The 23108-nt window shown below is 38.1% G+C and overlaps 1 pseudogene; it reads left to right on the top strand.

Annotated features, from left to right (window-relative positions):
* Nucleotides 1-8012: 8012 nt before the first annotated feature.
* Nucleotides 8013-16119, top strand: LOC105054531 (ubiquitin-fold modifier-conjugating enzyme 1-like; annotated as a pseudogene).
* The last annotated feature ends 6989 nt before the right edge of the window (nucleotides 16120-23108 follow it).

The raw sequence follows: 23108 nt of genomic DNA, 5'->3' as shown, positions 1-23108 counted from the left end.
CTATTTATGTGTAAGTGCAAATATGGTCTTGATTTTATCAAAAGGGATGGCTACTGGATGCGTGGCGTGGAGTGTCCAGGATGTGACACCTACTACAACGAGAGATATCGATCCGTTTGTCTGAATCTGCAGTGGCTTACGGGAGCTCATGACGAGCAGACTAGAAGGTTTGATCAGACAACACTCAAGACAACGAGAGTTCTTTAGGAGACCGACCGACATGCGAACTCTTTTTTTTTTTTGAATACTATTTCTAGACCGTGGATTCCGAAACCAGGGTATTTTTTTCCCCCCACCGCCCCGCAAAAAAAAAAAAAAAAAAAATTTACAATGCATTTGGTTTCTTACCAGCATTTTATTTAGGATGTCTTTGATTATATTTTTTTAATTTTTAAAAAATATTTTTTTTTTTTAAATTTTTATTATTGAATAAAAATAAAAAAAATAAAAAAATATTTAGATAATTACATTGTTATAAAGCAAAAAGTAATATTTGAGGATGATAAGTAAAGAGTTTGATGAGAGAGAAAAATTAAAAAAAGAGGAAGAAGGAGGTGGATAGGTGAAGAGTGAATGAGGGAGAAAATTTGAATTTTTTATTTTTTGATTTGATATTTTAGGCGTGTGAAAGTAAAAAAAAAAAAAAAAAAAAGTTTTGAAAAATAAATTTTTATTTTATATATAAAATAATTATTTTAATTTTAATTTTTTTTTTTTATGATATTATCAAATATTATTTTTTGATTTTTATTTTTTAAAATTTTAAAAATAAAAAAAATATTTTTTTAATGATTAATCAAGTGTACCCTCAGTTAGTGAGTACAGATGCGGTTAGACGAAATGTTGGTCTCGTGATTCCAAGCAACCAAGGCAGTACGTTGCATTCCTGGTGTCGGTTCTTTTAGTAGGTTTCCCATTATCATTTTAAATATTTCTTCTGGATGGGTAGGACAATTATGGGCAAAGCATCCTGGGTGGCCGAGAGCGGTGTTTGACTCCAAGATTGTAGTTGGTGATGCCCTTCCGGGCGTCCAAGGTGACGACATGGAGGTTCCGAAATCTCGATACGGAGGTTGGGTAGGAGAATCCAGGAGTTCAGGTGCACCACTGCTTAGCCTGTAAATAAGCAAAAAAAATCTTTGGAAGACAATACAAATTGATTAAGATCTAGATTAATAGTGGAGAAGAGATCGAAGGTGCACCCCACCATATTTCTTTTGAGGAGGTTCTAGAAATAGAGAAAATATCCTACCTCTAATAGAATATTGTTTAATTAAATTTTAAATAAATGAAAAGAAAATACAAGAGGAGGAAGAAGGGGATGTGGTGCCCAACATCTCTTTTTGCTCATTTTTCTTTCTTAATTGTAAGAGGCTATGTATGGCTAGAGATAAGGGTTTCTTGTGGTTGATGAAAATAAAAGAATGCATGAAGAAGGGATAAAGCTCTAGAATTTTTTGAGGAATTTTGGTAGAGTCTCCATGTGGCTTTCTGTTTTTTATAATTTTAACTAGAATTTAGGAGAGAATAAGGATTATTTATAAAAGAATAGGATGCTTTGAGGGCTAAGTTTTAGTAAGCGATGGGATAGTATTAGACCCAAGGATTGTCATGAAATGCTACATAGCTTGAACCTATTAGCTAAGGTGTTAGAGAGTGGATTGATATGGTATCTAGATTGAAGGGCCAAGATTTAGTATGACTATGCTTCTTTGTGTTTTCTTTAGGACTCTAGGGCTAGGATAGAAGATCTTGGTAAAGCCCTTTGGAACTAGTGGCTAGGATTGATATGAAAAGATATATTCTTATTAGCCAGAGAAGGAGATAGGGGGATTATGGAGGTGTACGGCCAGGATTTTATGAGATTTTGTTTCTTAGAGTTATATTTTAGATGGATAGGATGAAAGGATGGATAGGAGGGCTAGAATGAGGAGAGGGATTTTAATCAAAGGATGTATAAGGTTCTTTAGTGTAAGAATGATATGGGCCAATTCTTTCTCCTCTTGGATTGATGAGGTGGAGGGGAAATGAATGGTTAAGATTTTGTAGGAGGAAAGGGAGGATCCAAGGGAGGAGGATAGGATAGTGTAGATATAATTTGGATTAGATCTAAGGAAGATTTTAAAGGTTAAATAGGTTACTTAAGGGAGGTATAAAGACCAACCCAAGACACCAAGTCTAATTGAGTGCACGCTGTGAAATGTTATCAAGAGTGGAGAGAGTTTGTTATAAATAATATCTTGTCAATGTCTCTTATGATGTTTGGTTGGGATTCGATGACAGGGTGATAACACGAAGGAATGGTATTTGAAGAGACATATGACATTAGAGAAGGGAGCGAGGAATCAAAATAATTATAAAAAATCATGAGATCGAGACTTGTTAGGGTGCCATATATTATATTAAAAGATAACTAGTCCGAACGTGGGCATGATGGAGGTTAAAAGAGAGGGTATTTTTAGGTAGGTGCACATCCTTGGAATCTCCTTCATGGTTGCATTTATTTTAAAGGAAAGAGTAAGGATATCATGGGTGTTATCATGATTATTAAGTCTAGCCTAAGCTATATTAGATTAAGTCGAGTTCAAATTGGGTAAAACCATAGGTTTTTAGGTTTTGTAGATGTATATGTTATGTTTGGGTCTCAAGGTTGAGTCATTTAGACTCACATAAGTCTAGAATAAGCTTGTATGGGGTATGATGAGATAATATCGGATATAATTAGGTCAAATAAGAGATGATCGGTTGTAATTGAATATGATCGCATAAGAGCAAGTAGCTAGGTTGACATTTGAGTAACTAAAATTTGGTGTAATCGAATGAGATCTAGTATAATCGGATCGATTTGTGTATGATTTGGTGTGATCGAGAATGATCGATTTAGGCAACAAGGATTAGGTCAAATCGGAAGGATCAAATAAAATTGAATGAGATTGGGTATGATTGGATAGCTATGGTTAAGTCATATCGAGTTGGAATGGGTTATGGTTAAGTAAGGTGGGTGTCATAGGGCATGATCAAGTGTCATTGGATCAAATCAGGTGGCTAGGTTTAGGTGAAATCAAGATCAAGTGGCTAGGTCATGTAGGTAGTACCCACTTCGAGCCAAAGCTAGGGTTAACTAAACCCAAGATTGAATTGACAGTAGTCCTTATTATTATAATAATTTCAAGGATAAATTATATTTTTGATCCCTGAATTAAGTCAAATTTTCTTAAATGATCCATAAATTATCAAAAGCTAAAGTTTAGTCTTCAAATTATCTAAACTAGTTTAATGCTGTCCTCAGGTATGATTTCGATGATTTTCTTCCACCAAATCTGATATGGCAACCTTCGATGCTTATATAGAGTATCTTTTGCACGCATGGCTCAATTGGCACTAACGTGGCTTAAAATATATTGAGTAATATATATATATATTTAAATTTGTTGACACGATCCAAAATCTTAATTTCATCTTCTTCTCCAAATCTCTCATTTCCCATCTATCTCCCCACCTATCCCTCCCTATATCTCTCATATCTCATCTCTCTTCTTCTCATCTCTAAAACTCCAATAAAAAAAGAAGAGAAAGAAGAAAATCTCCTTCCCTCTATAGCCCCATCTTCCTCCTTTCTCACAACTTTTTTTCTTTATTTCTCACCACTCCATCTCTAAACTCTCCCCACCCATCCACCCCCTTCTCAAATCTCTTATCTCCTGTCTTTCTTTTTCTCATCTCCAAAATCTCAATGAAAAATTAAAGAAGAGAAAGAAGAAAAATCTCCTTCCTTTCATGACCCCATCCTTCTTCTTTGGTTATTCATCTCCTCCACTAGTCTCTCATTGTCTCTTCTCAATGCCTCTCGCTGAGTCAGCGTTAATTTCATCAACTTTTCCTCCCATTCCAAGCCCCCTTCCCTTTATGGCCCCATCTTCCTCAAAGAAGAGAACCTGCAGATAATCAAATAAGAAGAAAGAAAAATAAGAATGGAGAAGAAGAAATAATTATTATTTTTACCATATTAATAAATTTTTTAAATTTTAGTACCATATAAGCATCGAAAGTTGTCACATCAAACTTTCAGTGAGAGAAAATTATCGAAATCACATCTGAGGGCAACATTAAATTAGTTCAGATGATTCAGAGACTAAACTTTAGCTTTTTATAATTTATGAACTTTTTAAAAAAATCTGATTTGGTTTAAAGATCAAGAATATAATTTATCCTAATTTCAATGATATGAAGATCGCTATAAAAATTGAGTTATTTTTATTCACATTGTGTTTAATTGTGTCTGTGAATCGTCCAGTGGGTTAATAGGTATGATAACACATATTCTTAAAAGTTAAAAATTTGAGACATGTGTTATTATAGTTAACTCATAAATTGCTCGTGATCATAGGATCATCACGAGGAAGGTGATCAATCTGAAAGATTGATGTATGATCGCTTCTTTCAGATAGATAAGTCTTGAATCTACGGTGTGGAGACACCGAAGCGAAAATACAAGTGCTTGTTAAGAACAAAGTACTGAGCATGATCATTTACGAACAGTTACAAAAAAATTATCTTCTCGTCAGTAACATATTCATAACTGCAGTTATGTGTTTAGTTCTCTAACTTGAGATGCATCGACCATTCATCTTAAGGGTGCTATAGTTTGACTATATCATAACTCGATCTTTTAGTCAGACGGAGCTTTGAGGTCTATGTTGACTGCAGTATGTTCATTATAAGAATTGAATTACATCAAAATGAAATCTATCGATCTCGATAGAGGAGGAATAGTCCTATGAAGATCATGAGATTGAGTCCACAAGCCTATGACCATGGCATTATGAAAGATAGAAATATATTTCTATTGGGTTTCACATCGGACTTAAATCAAATGATTCTATTATATGACAGTGATGAGGTTTGACGAGTTAATCTTGATCTTGATCCTATCGAAACTCACGATAAAAGAATTGGATCATACAATAACTGTACCTAGAGATTCATCTCTTCAGTTCTACTGGCTTGTCACTACATATTGCTAGATGTCACTGGTGGATTATGAGAGCTCACTAGCATTATGATGGATCGATGATTCTTAATAAGTATGAGTTGGAATTGTTCCAACCCATTGAAAGAAGTTTTAATGATACTATGATGGAGATTATGGTATATCTCACTATCAGATAGAATCAAATCTATGGGATCATACAATAAGAAATTTAATCTTGGATTGATCCAATTGGTCACAATTGGATTAGGATTTGGTGAAATCCTATTAGATTTAGATGCACCATGTTAGCACATGATTAAATCAAAATTCTTCTCAGAACTTGGTTCTTTATTAGATAAGATTTAGATCAAATCAATAGCCTTCATCCTAACCTAATCCTATTGGGTTTAAGAGGCACCACATTGGGTGCCTAAGAGGATTAGATCCAACCCATTTGGAGGTGCAAGCCTCAAGCCTTCCTCTTTTTTCCTTTTGACTTGGCATTGAACTTTTGGAAAAAAACTTGTGGGGTGCATGCCACCTTTGGATGAGATCCAAAGGGGCACATGCCCCCTCTTCTTCTAGTAGGTTCCATGGACGCAAGCCACATGGAATGCATGTGGAGATTGAGAGGGGCACACGCCCCTCTCTAAATTCAGTATGAGGAGGAGGGAGGGTGGGCACATGCCCCGCTCTCTCTCTTGCATGGATGAGAACATTTGGCGGCCACTATGGTTTCCTACTTGGGAGATTGGATTCCATATAGGCTTAAAGAAAATCAGCTTATAAAGCATCAATTTTTGTATGATAAAACTTGCTAATAAATTTGACTGGATTCCAGTTTTGATTCTGATTTGAATTCGAAATATGGGTTCCATTTAAGAGCCTTATTTTTGGGTTCATGGAGAGATTTTTGAAAATATGATTTTTTAGTTGCATCTCCCAATGTCCACGCCTCTTTCCTTCTCCCATCTCCCTTGCACACCCAAAGGGTTGGGCGTTCCCATCTCCACTGGTCTAAAGTAGTTAGGTGAATCCCCTTATGCCAAAAAGAAAAGAATGTGTGAACTCAAGCATTGAGATCATGAGAAAGAGGATCAAGCATTGATCCAGGATCTAAAAGGGCTCAATAGAAGAACGATCCAAAGCTGATCTCGATGGATATCTGTAGAGGTCGGATACATGTGCGGCTTCACAAGTGAACCTCTTTCAGATCCACGATATACAGATTGCGGTGTTCATCTGTCCATACAAAGTGATGAGATCTCCCCTCTCTATTTTGCATGCTGATTTTTATTTTATATGCTGATCATATAAAACATGCTTAATTAATCTGATTTAGATCTATGAAAGGCATGCTGGGTTGATGAAAAAAATTTTGAATTCTGCTGCATCTGATCCGAGTAGATCCAATGCGCCAACCCGATTTTCATCCTCACTAGGTTGCTGTTGGAGCAGCATGGGAGCTCCAAGATTCGAAGGCATTAAGGATCTGACCAGTATTATCGAATCGGCTATACTCAGTAGTCCAGCAAAATACTCTCTCCAGCACTTGATAAGCAAGGACCACCTTAGCTTCGAAGGTCAAGTTGTTCTTGGCAAGTTAGATCTGATAGGCAATATATGCTATTCGACCCCCTAGGTATGGTCGACCCCTCAGTAGTGCTCTGATGAATCGCATCCAGAAAAGGGTTTAGCTAAGGGCTAGTGCTCTCCTCCCATGGTTGATCATCCATCCTCCTCCAAATCAACCTCATCCACAAGCAGCGCAGGAGAGCATGCTTTATTATCTCATCCTCTAACCCACAGATTGGATAGGAAGTCAGAATCTCCATCCCCTTGTCCTTGAGAAGCATATGCATTGGAAGTCGATCCCAAGCAACCTTCAAGATAAAAAGTCTTATCCTTAGATGAGCAAGTCACTCTCCAGATCCAGACTGCCTCAATTCTTCTACTTGCCGTAGGCCTGCATATCTCGTACAAATCCCTCATAAGGATCTTAGGACAGCATGATCGGCCCCACACCCTCACATCTTGACTGCGGTGGATAGGAATGGGATGGCGAGGATCTAATCTATGAGCAAGCCACCGAAGAGATGGTAGATATCCTATGTTCTCCAGCCCCTACCATTGGTAGTGAGTAAGTCACAAACTTGAGCCTGGACATCCACCTTTATGCTGATATAGGTCGGCCAATGGATGAGAGGCAAGCTAGAAATCCAAGCATCCTGGGTCACAAACACTGACTTTTTGTCCCCAATCAGCCATCCCACCTGAGCAAGAGCAACGAACGCAGACACAGATCTCGTTCCAGATAAAGAGCAACCACAACCAGCCCAGACTATGGAGCCCTGATCCCATGCCCCATATCGAGTCCTAATCATTCTACTTCATAAGCAATCTGGCTATATTAAGAATCTAGTAGCATGCCTTACAATTATAGCCTCCCTCCTGATGAAAAAAGATCGGATCCCCAAACCCTCATCCCTCACAAGCTGACAGACCACCTGACAACAAATAGAGCCCCCGACCATCATGCCTCGAGTCTCACAAGAAGTTTCAAAATAGCTATTCCAATCTTCGAAGACATGAGCTCAACACCGCCATGTTCGTCAAGGGTAGATCGGAATGATGTTTAAAATCGATCTCATAAGAGTCGTCCTGTCCATCATAGAGAGAATATTGACTTGCCAGCTCTCGAGACAGTCCCGAACTCGTTGCTCCATAGATTTGTAATCAGTCCTCTAAAGATGCTGACTCGTGATAGAAATCTTCAGATGATTCAAAGTCTCAGTTTGCTCTTGGATTTCCAAGTCAGTTCCGAATATTCTGCTTTATTTGGACCTTCGTCTTAGGACTAAAGATGATAGTAGACTTTTATAGATTTATACACTGATCCGAAGTCCGACAATAAGTTTTGACAATAAACTCAAAGCACCTTACATTCCCAGATCGAGGCCCGACCGATCATGGCTATGCTTTCCTTCACTGCTTTTGTATCCTTTATTTATGTAGTTCTCGAGGGCTACCTCCCATCCAACCAAAATGAAAAACTTCGAGGCATTGTCGCATATCATAAGCCTCTCTCCTGGGTATGAAGGCTCGTTGATCTTCGGAGTTGATGAGGTTGCAAGGGATCGAGAGAACATAGCCGCCTTGACCTCGTACCGTCGTAACAAAACAGAATTGGAGGGACGTTTTTGTAAATTATCATTAGCTGGGAGTGGGAGTGGGAGTGGGAGTGGGAGGGAGTTTTTACGCTCAAAGGGAAAGGATGGTGGCTAAAACATATGTGAGGGCACCACGCATTTGTGCCCCCCTCCGTATCGCCGTTTGGCCATCAGCTGAGAGGCAAGAAGAGAATATCGAGGGGAATCATGAGAGAAGGAAATCAATTGATTGATCGAGGTCAGGATCAGAGCATGGAAGGTTGGGACCCGAGCACGAAGCCGGCTTGGACGCAGATCCCGCTGCTGTCGACGCGGGCCAGGGCCGCGGGATGGGGCAGCGTGGACGCAGCGGCTGAAGGAGGAGTGTACTGGGCGCTGATCGCGTACACGAACATGAACAAGGCCGGGGACAACGACTGGTTCCACATCGCCGCCGCCAACCCGGAGGGCACCTGCTGATACGTCCCCAGCCTCTGCAGCTACGAATTCGCCGTCCAGTTGGACATTCCTGTCACTTACCCCGCCACTGCCCCCGAGATCGAGCTTCCTCAGCTCGACGGCCAGACCGACAAGGTATGGCAGCAGATCTATTTGATTCTATGCTGCACACAGCATGCATGGCGTCTGATTCATTGATTCTTCGATGGACAATCTCTTTCTAACCTTGTCTCATCTCTCTGACTCTAAGATGTACAGGGGAGGGAAGATCTGCCTCACCGTCCACTTCAAATCCCTCTGGGCCAAGAACTGGTCATTAATCAGCATTATTTTATTTTCATTTTTTTTCCTCCACGAAAAGAAAGAAAGGAAGAACAATCTTGATTCTTGACCCTCCTTCTCTCTTTCCCCCCTCAGTTCATTCTGTATCTGTTCGCTATTGTGATGTCGTTCAAACTGCATCAGACATACATGATTAGACTTTTCCTTTCTCTTTTAAAGGACGACAGTGAATTAGGAAATATTTGGAATATAGTTTTATCTCCCTTTTATTCCGAAAAACATTGTGCTACCTTCAGTACTTGCGACATTATTGCGGGTGGGAGAGGAGATGGGCATCAATACAAATGTTTAGGACTTGGGAGGATCTTGAGGTGGGAATGCTTGTTTTTTCCTTAAAGAAAGTTCTTTCTTTTTAACCAGATCATTGAATGCCATTTCTTATTTGTTTATCTCTTGATTACCTTCATCTGTGCGGCAGTCCCCCGTTTGGAATTGCACATGCCCTTTGCTTGGGCCTCGCACCATGGCTTGCAGCTGAGGTGCCCATTCTGGTAGATTCTGACACGGTGAAGCACAAAGATGACGAGGCATCATTCACCGAATACTAAGTATGCTTCTTGGTTCTGGTGATAATAGACTTCTACCAGGCAAAATCGTAACCCAATGCTTTAGCTGATATATATTATGAGTTAATTGACAAGTACTGCATACTATATATCATGAGTTGAGATTGTTATATTGATTATGCTGTGCTCTCCCTTTTCATATGGAATTATTCTATAAATGTTTAACTGATATAGCCATTCTTTTTCTCTTATGTCCTGCTGAAATTCAATTTGGATAGTCAAACATGTGTTTATCCAATGTCAATATACTGAACGTTTAAACTTTAATCAGAGATATATACATCATTGGGGACAAAACATGTGTATTAAGGTGGTATTTTGTTTTTGTTTTTATTTGAATTTTTTTTTTTTTTTTTTTGGTTTTGGGGGGTGGAGAAGGGATAGACAGTTTGCAGTAAATCTAAATGACAAAGTAACTCTGCTTTTCTATTCCTTTCTTTTTCTTATGTAGTTTGAAAGGATTGACAAACTCTACCAAAAGGAAATGTAGGCTATTCTCTGTTGGAACAAGGGAAAAAAGGAAAGTGGATATTGAGAGGCTATAAGAAGATGCTTGAAATGGAGGAATCTGCATGAAGGCAAAGATTTAGAAATTTTGTCTACATAACAGTCGATGTGAGGATCTTGATTGCAATCAATCTGACCGTGGAGAGGGGGGAATAAACCCAGATCTCAAATTTCTGTTATATGACCTTGAGGAGATGACTGTTTCTTATTGCTCTTATCATAAGAATTGAATGAAATTGTTGGTTGTTGGTCATTTGTCGTTGGTTCTTGGTGTTGTTAGGTCTTGGAAGTTAATTAACAAAGTTCTTTATACTTTATGTCCTCAAATTTTGCTTACTGTAGAAAGTGTTGCTACCAATTATTTTTCATCTTCCTTTTTGAATATACACTTTTCTATCAGAATTTTTCAACCTTTGATGTCATCTTATGTCACAATCTGACTTCCACAATTGTGCTTTCTGGAATCTTACTCCTATTACTATCCTTGTTTCCTAATGTTCACGTTCTAGGAAAAGGATCAATGAGCTTTGTCAAAGCAAATGGATAATATCTTAAGGCCAAATCTGGCCAAATTTGGATACAAGCATTTAAGGCCGGAAGAATTGTAACCAATGCACCAGGTTCTGCAGTCATTTTCATTGTGACCAGGGATGCATAGGGAGTATAGGCAAGGATTGTGGAGGAGATAGATAAGGGAAGAGGAGGTAGGACGAGAGGATTGGGAAGAACGAAATGAGGAGCCATGACTGTCGTATATTATATGGGGTTTGAATATCCCATAGTTTATCATATAAACTATTAGTACATTGTGGTTTCAAGTGAAGCTTGGGTATGGCCATGGGCAGCCCAGAACTTTCCTACCGTCAGACTAGAAATCTGAGTCTCATAATACAAATCACTGGGGATCTTTCATATTGAGAACAAGTATGGTAATGATTAAATATAAGGGGATAAAAAACACTTAAGGCATTGGATGATCAATTGGATAATAAGAAAACACCTAAATCAGGAGTTTACGAGTGGATCCCATGTGGTTGCAGCCTGGATCCTTCCTTGACTGTATGTGTATATTAAATCCCGTTCTAATTGAGATCTTTTAGCAAAAATGTGCTTAGGGGTTTTTGATTGGATATAGTATTGGATAGGGTAAATTGAAACCAGTTACCAACCTTTAAAACATAAATAATATGTTGAGCTTTGGTATAGCAGATTCAACGCAATGTAACTATTGAAAGTAAAACCTTACACTAGCTAAAGTAAATTGCAAGGTTGGATGTTAGTACTGTATTCCTCATGCTAAGTGATGGAGGTTCAGGCTAGGAAAGACAACGTATGGAATGTAGAGGAGCCAAAAGGTTCTACTTGTAGAGGTGAATGTTTTGAACCAGAGATGCTCTAAGAGTATATAGCATTGCTGCATTGAAGAAAGGAAAATCTTGAGGGAGACTGAAAAGCTTAAAAAAAGGCCGGGAAGGACAAGCCTAATATTACTCAGATGGAGGTTTCGGTATTTCTTTTTTTTTTTAAAAATGATTTGGAAAGTTATCATTTTAGATAGAAACAACCCTATGATTTTTGTGGAGTATAATTGGATGAGGATGATAATTTTTGTGTTGGCTTGATTTGGGTTGGATTGGATCTTGCAGTTCTGATTATTGGCAGGTCCAGATTGGTGAAAGGTTAGCCTAGACGAGATTTGTAAATAAAATGATGTGCCCATGAAAGCATAAACTTAGATTCTCTTCTTTTCTTGCTTTTCTTGATCTAGGTATCTCCAATACTGCTTAGTCCCAGATGAAGGCAGTGCCACCAGGGAGCTTGATCAACTGATTCTATCCCACTTTCTTGCATTAAGTGTCAAGTTGGTTCCTTTTTGGTTTCTGGAATGTGTGGAGATGAAGAGGAGGTAAAGATGAATGTATATAAGTGAAACTGTCTTCTCTTTTAGAATTACAAATTTTATTCTATCTAATTTTTCCATAATCTAAGTAGCAGTGGGTCTACAAGTTTAGAGGAGTACATCGTTGGTAGAGTGGAAGTACAATTTTGTTGTTTTTGGTTTTGTTGAATATGATAGTCTCCATGTAGATATCTTGTTCTATTAGTTTAAGGGTATGCTTGGAATAATAATTTGATTTTCTGCAATCATGAATTCCAATTTCCAAAGAGGATTTTGCAATCTCTAAGGATTTGACCACCTTATTGTAGGTTATTCAGTCGGTCGTGCAAGTTATTTTCTTTTGTTTATTTAACAGTTGCTAACAGAAGAAATAGTAACAGCATGCTGTGTTTTTTAGTTGCTTTTAATATTTTTTGCTTATTTTTAGATGATCACACATTAAGTGCATTATAATTTTCCAATGAACCACATAAGTTCTCTGTTTACAACTTCATATATTTAGGTCCAAGCACTTAAAAACCTATAGCTTGTGGGTAGTTGCAACCGTTAGATGGAAAAGTCTCTCTTTTAGATTTTCATTTCTTTCTTATTTTGTTGCCCTGAATTTTCACTGCCTCCAATTTCATTTATGCAATATTAAACTGGAGTCTGGAGACAAGTGCATCTAAACTGGTTCGTAGCACCAAGTTTTGCATTTCTGGTTGGTGCCAGTAGTTTACAAGAATTAGGTTCTACCTCTAATAGAATGATTCTTATCGACAAACCTACCATCTTGTCCGGCTAATTGAATCAGTCTTACCATACTTTTTAGATATAAATCATATAGACTGTGTAAGTTGTATGCATTCTGAGTAACAAGTAAATCAACATAACGTGGTTTCCCGTTGGTTGGCTTGAGATTTCCAATATAATAGTGAGTCCCATCCCAAAGCATCAAGGTGTTGGATCAAGGTTGTATCTTGCGCCCCAAAGAAGGGTTCACCTTCCTTCGCACGAATCTGCTGTTGGATTATCCATTGGTTGCTTTGAGATCTGTGCAGGTGGATAAATCATGGAGTTTGGAGAAGGTTTGTGGGGCAGGTGATCAACGATGGATTTGTGCAAAGGTGAATCCTTGTGTTGCAGAAAAGATACAACCTAATCCCAAGGCGTCTGGTTGAAAGAAATGTTTCTCTCCTATTTTGCTACAGTTAAAATTGCTTCTGTTCAATTGCATTCCTGAGACCTGGGGACTAGAGGAATTATGGTCATACTCTCTACAATGATTTATAGGTCTGGTGCATGTAAGGATCTTGTATCATGCTGCCTTTTGGATTATCTTATGTCCTCTAGTATGTGGCAGGTTATCAAAGCTCAGACTCATGTGGAAGTTACTCTCGGAAAGATAAGCGGTTGGTTTAGGCGACAAACTAGCACCCAAGTTGAGAAGACTAGGACACCTGTTTCTTGCACCCTCCGAAACATTTGGAAGAATAAATGGAGATGCACCGAGCTATTCAAGTGTGAAACGAGTGATAAAGCTTGTAAGTGCTCAGAGCATAGCAGTGGCATTAGAGTTCTAGGATTGAAACCATGAGGCCACAGATGTATGAAGAACAGCGAGGTAGCGGTTGAGATGGACTGATCTTTTATAAGCAAAACATCATGCTGAAATTCTAGATGTTATAATATTGGTTAAGATTGTGGAATTTTAAGATACGCCTCATCATGTTAGATGACAGGTAACAAAGGAAGACCAAGAAGGCACAACCGCATAAATTACAAGAGCAGTTATTTTGTTAGATAATCGTTTCCTCTGTAGAGAGGTGCCTTTACCATAATGGCTGCATTGGTATATGTTGGTGCAAGACTCCGTAGGTCACCGAGATGTCAGATTGGATGGTGAGGTTGGGTCTTCTGGGATGTGATCTGCAAAAAAATTTTGGCTGGAGGTTACTCCAGCGGAAATCCTCCGATGTTCAAATCAGGATTCTTTCTCAATAGAAAGAGGAGCATGAGAGGCAGAGTAACAACGTATCTTTTTTTAGGATTCTCTTTAGACCTTTTATGGACAAAGATAGAAGCTGTGGTTGGTAAGTCGGTTGGTATGATCTCATCCGACTAGAGCGCGATTTATGCGTAGTGATGGAATTGTCGTTTGAGACTCTCAAGATATAACGGTTGTGATTGCTTTATTCGCTTTGTAACAGTTGTCGTCTGACAGATATTGAAATTTGAACTGATATGTCAATTGGTGTAAATGGACCGATGACTGGTCAGTCACGATCAGAAGTCGGATGCTCTGTGCCATCATCAGATGGAGAAATCCAGAGCTGAGGTTTGTTCAATAGCATAAAGTTGGTCGGACGGACGTAGTCGGTGATGAAATGACGGAAATCATGACTAACGATGGGTCAGCGAAGGCCTAGCAGGTGAGCCTACTAGGTCGGGACATCTTGAGTCTTTTTATATCATCGGTCCGTATGAAATTTCTCCTAACATATGCCCCTTACTCCCGAGTCTCAACTTTGGTCGGACGAAGGGAGTACACCTACTTTTCTAAACTGAGGATATGAAAAGATCTTTTAGTTGATGGGATATGTGCGATTTTTGAGACGAATATGAAACATCATGGCCAAGCCATCCTGGCTGAATTAAATAAACATCGATTCAAAATCTTCTTTTTATAGCACAGCATCGATTTGATCAACTGGTGATTGTGGCTGGCAAATAGGGAGACGTCACGTGCCGCAAGTCATTTGGCAAGAAGCGATTCGATATCTCTGGGGATTATTTCCTTCGACCGTAAGTAGGGAAAAAAGTCTGTTCTCGATCCTTCGATTGTTCCTAACCTCTTTCGCTTTCTTTCTTTTTTCGTCTCTTTTGTCCGAGTTGCCACCATACTGTTTTCACTATAGCCCTTCGAAAGGATTTCTGAAAGTATTTTCTCGCCATTCTATTCCTCTGTCATCTGTCTTGTTGTCAGATGGGTTTTCATTCATCGTTCCTCGTCCATCTATCTTTCCTTCTTTTTTTTTTTTCAGACTACTTTTTAGCTTTTTTACTTTGACTTGAATGGCGGGTTCCGATAATTTTGCGGGAGACCAATCCTCTTCGATGATGAATCCTGAGAATCCAATCGGAGAACGGAGTGAGGTTGGGCCTAGCGCCCTTGGCTTCGTACTAACTTCAAACGACTTGAGTCGGTCCCGGATTTGGTACGGAGTCTCTCTGGAGTTCGAGTTAGAACTCCCAAAGGCTGACGATCGGGTGAATAACCCATCTCCTAGTCGATTTGGCTTGCATGAGGAAGCGCTTCGAACAGGCTTAAGATTCTCTATTCCTCCTCTTATTTTTAACATCTTTCGCTTCTACGATTTTTCTCTTTTGTATAGTTGTTCCAAATTTCGTTATGTTTGTAGTGGATTTTTTGGTCATATGTATCATAGCCAGCGCTCAGCCATCTTTCTTTTTATTTTTTTTTCACCATCAAGAGACATGCTAAGAATTGATGATATTATTTTTTTTAGAGAGATTTTTTTTTGATAAGAGATGCTTCTTTCTTCGTTCATGGATAAAAAAAATATTTTTTTTTTATTTCGAACCTCTCGGTGGATGCTCGCTGGATGCCTGGGAATTGCCTTTGATGCAGTTAGTTTTGCCTTTGATGCAGTATGCAGCCAGCCAGACCGTTAAGCTCGAGGTAGTGAATAAAGTAGCGGAGCCAGGATTTTATGCCACGTCTTGTGACTTAGGCATGCCTATTTGTAATTAAATTAATAACTGATGTAAATATTTAAAAGAAAATTTTCTGATTGTTGTAAAAAGTCATCCTCGCACTATGATTGGATCTCTAGCGTTTTCTGTCAGGAACTAAAACTTGTCATCGTAGAAGGAACATGACGTCAAAATAAGTTGGAAAAGACTGCTATGTTGTCAGGTGTATACAAACAAGAGGCTGCATTGGACGTTTGTGTGGCTCTCAAGTTTGGACGACTGCTAGATGAGGGAGATGCTGAACCTGCTAGTTTTGGTACAAAAACCTGCCAGTTCAAATACGGATGGACGAAGGAAGATGAAGATACAGAACTGTAATTTTCAAACTTTTCTTTAGCACCACTTGTAGCATAATGGATACCAAATTCTAAAATGTAGTTCCCTGTTTTGTGTCCAATTCAATGTCAATCACATTCTGGTTCTACAACAAGAAGATGAAGAACAAAAATAAAACAGTCTTTGTTGTCTTGTTTGTGTTTTTTTTTTTAAACCTTTTATTTTCATTTTTTTGAAAGTAATAAATATTGGTTGCTAAAAATTGCTGCTTTTTGATGGCAGAATAGATTTAGAGAGAAGAAGAAAAAAATTATTCAGGCACTGTAGAAGGGATAGGCTTATTCCATGGGATAAAAATTTTTTAGTATTTGATTGGAGGAATAATTAAGAGAGGATAAGGGGAGAGTATATAGTGCATTTAATGTTTTTTGGGTTTCCAATAATTTGGATTATATCATAAAGATAAAATTGCCTTGTGGTTTTCGTGTATCTGAGAGTGAACGGAAAAGTGGACGGGTAATGTGGTAATTGGGTTATACCACGGAAGGGAATAAGTTTATTCCATCCCTCTTTATGGAATTGACTTATGAAGCAAGTTGGAGGGATATCCTCGAGCATCATAATGACGAAATGATCCTATTTCATCAGTTAAAAAAGGCCGTTTGGCCGGATAAGGAGGGAATAGGAGGTTGTTCCCTACTTGTTCTCTATCCAAACATATACACATCATTTAACACATAAAATGGTTGATCATATGCGTTTTGCTAGGCACTGGTTAAGGAACAATGAATTGTTCCTTGAAAACCAACAAAAGTAAATAACATTTTTTGTATTTTCAAGGTTCTTATACCAATGCACTCATAAATAAAAACATACCCACAATATATTCAAGATATCCACTAAATAAAAAAAATTAAAAAAAAATTCAAATAGACTCAAAAATAATTTATAAATAAAAATATTTTTAAAATATTAAATAGAAAAAGGTACATAGTCAAATAGAATTAGTAGCATTCATAATAAAAAAATAAAAAATATCATCCAATTCTAATGCTTGTTCAAGCAATCCGAAATGATACGGGAACCTTCTGTTAAGCTTTTTCACCTTCTGTGAAGGTAAGTAATTGCTTTTTTTTCTTTGTAAAGAGTATAATTGTCTTTATAAAAAAATATTTATCTTTAATATCACGTAAGTGCATTAGTATGAGAACTTTAAAAATATAATAAATGTTATTTGATTTTGCTGGGTTTGGAGGAACAATAAATGTTCCCTAAGGGCACTGGTTAGCAAAACCCTTATTATATATGTGTGTTTGGTCAACTTCAACTTTTGTTTCTTAGATTTTTGGAAAATAAGAATAGAAAACAAAAACAATACCGACCAGGCCCTCTTCTATTTTCCTCTCTTTTTTTTCCTAAAAAAAGAAGGGGGACCCACCAAAATTTTTACATTTTTATTTTTTAACACGCGAATCCACCTAATTTATCAAAGGAAATATAATGCTATTTGACCTTGTGATAAGAAACTAAAAATGGACAACACAAGTAAGAAATGTTCAATGGACCAGTGCTTGGAGGTACTTCGATATGGATCCAGGTTGGATATGTCATTACCATCAGGAGGAAGTAGGAGAGAACCCATCCACGTTCCTGTTCGTGTATGCTAGGTTTTACTGGACTTGCCAACCCTTTTTTTTTTTTTTTTTTTTTAATTTGAAGGATTATTGATTTGTTAGCCAGGTGTATCTTTCCGGCCTTTTGAGAAGGGGAGTTTGTTTGACTCGATCCATCCTTGCGTCCGTCTGGCCATCCTACCGAGCGTCTCCCGTCACTTTCTACGATTTTTGCTTTTTTGATTATAAGGGAAGCAACGAGATGCCTCCCGATTTATTACTGACGGAACCTTCGACCATTTTTCTTGGCGATGGCGTAGCCATTGAGAGAAATGAGAGATGGTACGTACGTCCGACGGCCCAATTCGGCGAGTGAGTTGGTCCTGCTGGATTCTTGGCAAATTAACAAACAAATTACATTAAATTACATAATCATTCATTTGAGAATGGGAGGTTGTCTGACTTTTATGTATCCAGTCATCCGCCTAGCGGAGCACTTCCCTACTATTTTTCTTGGTGGTGGCGTACCCGTTTGGAGAAATGGAGATGGTACGTAGTAAGTACGTCTGACGGGCCGACCAAGCGACCACTGACTTGGAGAGTTGGTGCCCGGTTGGATCCTTGGCTAATTAACAAACAGATTACATTGAATATTTAGCGTCTCTAATCTCTAATCTCAAAGGATAATTATTCACGTGGAGACAGCAGCTTAAATGTATAATTTTTTTTTTTTCTCTCTCTCTTTTACAGAATAAAAAAGTGTTGACTTCTGCTTAAGAGCCTTATCGCCACCCTAGCCTGACCAAGCGGGAGAAGCAGGAAGAAATCGTCGTCTGAATGCTACCATTGGTTTTGCATTTATTCAATTAATTGATCACGTCACGTCACGATAGGTGGTGGGTTGTTCGAGCGTGGAAGTCTGGAGGAGGAGATGCCTTGCCTTGGAATGAAAAAAAAGAAAAAGAAAGAGCGAAAGAAGAAATTTAAAAAGAGAGGGAAGGAAATACGTCAATGACTCAGCAGTCACGGCTGGCAGCTCCTGGATGAGATGAGGCCTTACCTTCTTGTGGGGGCGCCTCGTCATGAGTATGGTGAAAGCAAGCAAGCTAGGTTTTTGATAGCGCCGTATCCTCCCGCTGCAGTGGATCCCTAGTTGCCCGAATCGAGACCATTCAGAAATTTTAAATGATGATGACACATACGGCGCCACGATTTGTTGCTGTCATTAATATAATAAAACAAGGGAAACAATACATCATCATTTGCTCATTCATTAATGACCGGTTTAAAATCTGTGTTTTTAACTAATGACCCAATAAAGAATTGTTTTGTGCTAGCTGGTGCAAAAATCTTTTTTTTGCTTTTGGTCTGTTAGTTTAGTTACAGCAGAGTCGGAATCTTTGGTACTACACTTTCGATGGCGAAATTCCGTGCCGTCAGAAGAAAGCGAATTTATGCTGCATAGATAATGAAAGTTCCCAACATTCATTTAGCAAGAGATTTTTTTTTTTTTTTTTTTTGATAATTATTACATAGTTTTCAGATTCACCATGTATGGCCGTTAGATCCCATCCCCGAGTGATAATTAACCAACCACAACTACATCATGGTATTTCATAACTGATCTTCTTGCTCAATTTTTAGTATCTTTTTAATTCCCATGAATGTATTTATTTTTAGAATGATTTAATTTTATCTGATTTATTTAAAAAAATAATTTGAAATAATAATCACCAGTAGTTTTTATTACAATAGCTATCACTAAAATAAAAGTTTGATAACAACCATTATTATAGTTCCATTACAATGTAGTAAATTTTAAATCATTAACAATAATCATTCCAATCTTACCCAAAAAAAAAAACAATAATCATTCTAGCAATATAAGATTTATGTCCATCACACACAAGATATACCATCATGCCCATATCATCTCAGTATGGTATGGATATATCCAATGTAGGGTTGGTTCGGCATACAAAAATTCAGTAGATTTGATATTGATATAGTAGAGTAAGATATGTTTGATATAGGTGCTGTGTGCCAATGTAACAAACTTTGATCATCAATATTGGCTATTAACTTCTCCATCCAAGTATATATAGTGAATGTGGAGAATATATATGACCCCGCTTTCGTTTGGATATTATTTTGTTTCCAGCCGACGAGACCCACAAAGATGCAGGAATGTTCATGGGCTGAAATCATCGCCGAACCGAACAAGCCACTGGTGTCTCTCACAGCGTCATATATATTCCATGAAAAATTTTTGTGCACCACGGGCAGTATAGAAAATTCAACGTGGAGCGCATCGCTTTATGTGATTGATCTATGTAGCCACTGCTTTCCAACGTATATTTAATACTTACAATTTTATTTTTTCATTTAAAAATTTTAAATAATAAAAATATCTTTACTTTTTGAAAAAAATTATGACGTCTTATGTTCATATTATGACATTCTGCGTACAAGAAGTTATAATTTTGACGCATAATGTCATAATATGCCACAGGATATCATAATTTTTTTTCAAAAAATAGAAATATTTTTATTATTTAAAATTTTTAAATAAAAAAACAGAGCTGCAGGTATTAAATGTGCTTTAAAAAATGGTTGGATAAAAATACCTCTTCTATGTTATGACATCCTGAGTCATATTATGACATCCTACATGTAGTAAGTCATAATTTGACGTAGAATGTCATAATTTTTTGGACCATATTATGACATTCTCCGTATAGAAAGTCGTAATATGCCATAAGATGTCATAATTTAAAAAAAAAAAAGATATTTTTATTATATAAAATTTTTAAATAAAAAAATGAAACTGCAGACATTAAATATACATTGGAAAGTAATGGCTACATAGATCAATTACATAAAGCGGTGCATTCCATATCAAATTTTTTGTTCGTGGTGCACAAAGAATTTCTCATGTTCCATTCACACTAAACTCCTTCTAAGCCTCAAAATTGCCGCTTTATATCCAACTTTATGGTGATGGCAAGGAGATAGCTTCCAACGATGACAATTAACCAATCATATGACATTACATTCTAATTCAAACTTCATATTTTTATTAAATTTTGACCGATAGGAATTGATCCAGCTGGTTCTCAATTTTTTGTTATCAAAGCCCATATTCTCAAGTAATAAGAAATGCAGGAATGGCACCCTCAACAATGAGAAATATCGGAACACTAACGTCCGAGTAGGCCAAGAAAGATAAAAAGTAGCAATTCAACCCATTTTAGTTTCAGATACTGCACTAATCCTTGATATACTTTTTGTTTTGATATGTTGGCCTCAATTCTATTCTATAAAATCCCATGAATAATTTTTCTGTACTATATATAATAAAAAAAACTATAAAAATATTCTCCACCAATCCGCTCCAAATGAAGATAGATTTCGGGAATAACAAATAAACTATGTACGTTGAACTTGAATTTGCGTTCATTTACGAGGACAGCTTGCTTTTAATGAAAGTTGTTGCTGCCGCTCTCTTCACCGTCTGTTCATTGGGCATCTACAAAATAAAATTCATATTGATCAAAATTATTTTTAATAAAAATTTTTTTGATACTTAAATCAAAAAAAAAATTGGACAACAGTCGAATGAGAACGGAGACAGCTCAATGTATCAAGATCAACTTACCGAAATTTATTGTCTTATCCTCTTTTTATAGAGTAGATCATCGTAACTGCTGAATATAGTCCCACATTTAGCGACGTAGAATCACAGAGCGATAATCTCATAATGAGTTATTAATCTCCATGGATTACGTCGCGATATCAATGGAGTAACCGTTCGTGATGGTTATAATATATTTGAATGAGTCGGTCGACTGTTCGTCAAAAATCGATTGTCGGTTAGTAACTCTGAAATACCGATTGCCGAAGTGGCTTATTGTCTGTAGAGTCCGAACATCAACCGTCTGTCGATCTTGATTCGGTGAGGGATATTAGATTGATCGGTTGAGAGTAGCGTCGGTCTGTTCGGCCGATATATAGTCGGTAATCGCTTCCAGGATCGTTTGTTCGTTTGGTGGGTCAGAGTCGGGCGTCAGTCGATGTGTGCCGGAGATCGGTCGGTTTATGAAGATCGGTCGGTTTACTACAACAGTTGTCTCCCCACTCTCGAGTCCAATGGTGGATCATTGCGTGTGTCGTCATGTGGTTAATTGCCTTGGACGAAAGGAGTAATTGTCTGTCATGTCGAATTTCGGCTCTGACACCACCTTCATTGGAGTCAGCCGAACAGTCATTTTGTTGCTTTCGAGCCTTCGTATTGGTAGGAGAATTTGGTGTCAGGCATCGTATCGGGAAGGTGAGCCGACGCCAGCTGTTACATTGGGAAGGCGAACCGGCGTCGCAGGATTTAATTCTGGCATGTAGATTTTCGCCATGTGTCGGGGTGCCATTGGGTCGGAGATGTTCACGTGGATAGAGATAACATGATTCAATCTGAGGTAAGTGCGTCGAACCGTCGTCTGATGATGTTTCAATCTATTGCCATGTGTCGTCATCCAGCGTGTTCTCGATCTGACCGCTTTCATCTGGGCTGTCAGGCATTCCTATATAAAGGGACTCTGTCAGTCAGGTACTCATTCCTCATTTTGTCTTTTTTGGAAAGAGGGCTCTGTTGGAGAGCAGCTGTTGAGCAAAAATCACCTCTTGTCGCTTTCCTCAGTCTAGATTCCTTGAGTATTTTCGATGAGTGAGGTTGCCACAGGGGGTGGTCGGTCGTGAGTTTCGGCCGACGACTTCCTGTCGGACTCAAAGGCTTTTCCGTTGTCAGGTCCGACCATTAGTCGGTTTTAGAAGTGGCATCGTGCTTCAGACCGATGTCAGCTTTTTACTCCTGATACCGATGGTGGGGTCGATGATCCATTTCTGTGTATCCCGCATCTCCATCTCAGCTGCATGATCAAAGTCATTTTCGTCGGTGAACAAAAATTTAAAGCCTGCCTCTAGCTCTAGTTGCCGATCGGGCTACAGTAAGGAGGGTGCGGTCGTTGATCGTATTTTTCATGTAGAAGTGGATCAGACTATTGTCATGGTTGGTTGGGCAGTATGATCGGCCAACCATCTTCGCAGTCTGATCTGATTCGTACCATTTTCGAGCTGGAAGGTAAAATTTGTTGGAGAAACTGATTCAAAGTGGGTCCACCGATTCTTCAGCGGAAGGCAGCAACAAAGATTAGTCGGTGTATCTTTTTTTTTGATAAAGAAAGTTGTAATCGGACTTCGATCCAATTTTGTACTTTCTTTTCTGATAATGAATGAAAATATTTTTCTTCAAGATATAGAATTTTTATTTGCTGAAATGTCTGTGATGTCCGTCCATGGAGTAGTCTCCGAATGTAGATCGTAGATCCGACCATTCTGCAGATTGTAAGGTCTGCTAGTCGTATAGTTTCCAATGTATTTAGTTAGGATAACGATAGTAAGTTGTATATCTGTTATTCGAACTTTGATCGGGTTCATATGTCGTATTATCTGATAAATGGTGGCAAGCCGAATATCTCTCAACTGATCGTGGCCATGTTGGTATAATTTCAATCC

The sequence above is a fragment of the Elaeis guineensis genome, chromosome 11 (assembly GCF_000442705.2).
Source record: "Elaeis guineensis isolate ETL-2024a chromosome 11, EG11, whole genome shotgun sequence".
Classification (NCBI taxonomy): Eukaryota; Viridiplantae; Streptophyta; class Magnoliopsida; order Arecales; family Arecaceae; genus Elaeis; species Elaeis guineensis.
This window is presented reverse-complemented; position numbering and strand designations above follow the sequence as displayed.